Source organism: Atractosteus spatula, chromosome 10 (assembly GCF_055471065.1).
Source record: "Atractosteus spatula isolate fAtrSpa1 chromosome 10, fAtrSpa1.hap1, whole genome shotgun sequence".
NCBI lineage: Eukaryota > Metazoa > Chordata > Actinopteri > Semionotiformes > Lepisosteidae > Atractosteus > Atractosteus spatula.
This window is the reverse complement of record NC_142715.1, coordinates 5,007,501-5,009,504: the sequence shown is the minus strand read 5'-3', so window position 1 is coordinate 5,009,504 and position 2,004 is coordinate 5,007,501.

The window sequence follows — 2,004 nt, the reverse complement described above, 5'->3', positions numbered from 1 at the left end:
AGGGAAGTACACATCCTAGACACACAGGAAACCCTCTCGCCCCAAGGGACGACCGGTACTTTGGATGGTCATGATTGAACCTGGCTTACAACAGACTTCTTTGGAAATGGTAATTCTTTCACATGGCTTGGCAAACTACCTGGCCCAGCTAAGACAGGTACTTTGGATGTTAATGCTTGAAACTAGACATCTTTAGAAATGGTAATTCTTTCAGGTGGCTTAGCAAGCTCCCTGCTCCAGCTAAGACAGGTACTTTGGATGTTAATGCTTGAAACTAGACATCTTTAGAAATGGTCATTCTTTCTGAGGGCTTGGGAAACTCTATTTCTTTGAATGCACCTGCACCGTTGAATATACTTTAAACCCATGCTTAGCCATGTTTTTAAAATTAAATTATAACGATTTCTGTGTTTGATACTGGTAGCAAAGGCTTCCTCCACCCACTGCTTTGCCAAAGGGGAGTGCTGTTTTCTGGGAGGGGTGGAGTCTTTGCTCGGGGTAACTTTCTGCTGAGTGCAATATACCTTTCACTTTTCACCTGCAATCGAGACAGGAGGTACAGTAACTCTGAGACTTGACTAAGGTCCTGGATATTGAATCACCACTACGATCAAGAGGTAAGACTTTACATTTTTACTTTTAAATGCATTTGCTGATAACCTTTTAAAACTAATATGCAGTCAGGCAGATGCATCTTTATTCTTAAGCGTCTCTCAGTGCATTGATATTGTTTTTACTAATCTATTATCAAGAATCTCATCATGTGATTAATTGATTAATTGCAATAGTGTAACTGCAAATGAATATATATGAGAATGTATGTTTGTTCATATGCAATGGTAGGAGCAGTTTCTCATTGCAGTGGATTTTCAGGGCCAATTCATCTCTCCATCTTATACTGAATATGAAAGGTAGTTGTTTCTATATGGACTCAGTCTTTGGAATTTGTATATATATATATTTCAGTGATCCCTCAGCCATTCCTTCTGTATTGTAATTCAATTTCTCTTTTAAAATTCCTTCCCCACTTCTAGGACCTGCAGTTGCTGAACTCCACAATGGCTCCTATTGGAAAGTCTGTGACTGAGACCAAGTAAGTGTTCACTTTTTTATGAAACCATTATTTATTTTGGAGCAATGACCAATTCTTATATAAATACAATGAAATCATTATGCTCAAACTATGAGAGAGAAAATTAAGGATAATTTAAGAAATCAGTCTTAGCTTGTTTCTATACACAGATGGTATTATTTATTTTCAAAGGAAACCCGCGAGGATTCCCCTGGTGTGCAAGATGTGCCTGAATACTTTTGATCAGCTTCCTGCTCACTTGAAGAGGGCCTGTATGAAGCACGCCACGGCAGAAGAGATCAGGATGGCCTCTCAACAGGCGAGGGAGGACATGATGAATCACCTGAAGAACGGGGTCATCGTGGATTACCACAGAATAGAGATTGTGTCTGGTGAGGCAAACAGGATAGCGGTTGTAAGACTGCTAGAGTCCTCGGGCCTTTTTGTACGTGGGAAGCCTGAAGACACATTGGCACGGTGAGATATTTTTAATATGTAAGGCTTCTGTAGTTTCTTTTTGAAATCATTGTTACAACATATTATGTAAAAGCATGTTGAAAAGAATCTACCTGCATTCCAGCGGCCCTGTTCAAGAGGCCACTGTCCAGGAGGAAGAGATGCCAGAGGCTGCTCCAGAAACTGAAGCAGAAGCGGAGGAGGAAGGGGAAGATGGGGAACAGTAAGACTCTCTGCTCAATAGGGTTTCTAGTGCTTTATTTTTTATTTGCACGTTGTATGTATAAAATTAGATTTTGTTTCACAGAGGCAAGAAAAAATGTAGCCTTAATTGGGATGTCAGTGAATTGGTAGATATACACATTCACACAGAGCCACATCTAAAGCCATTTTCTCCCAGAAGCCAACTAAGAAAACGGAAACACTTATAATACATATAATTGTCCATGTGTCTTATATCTACAGGGTGTCAGTTA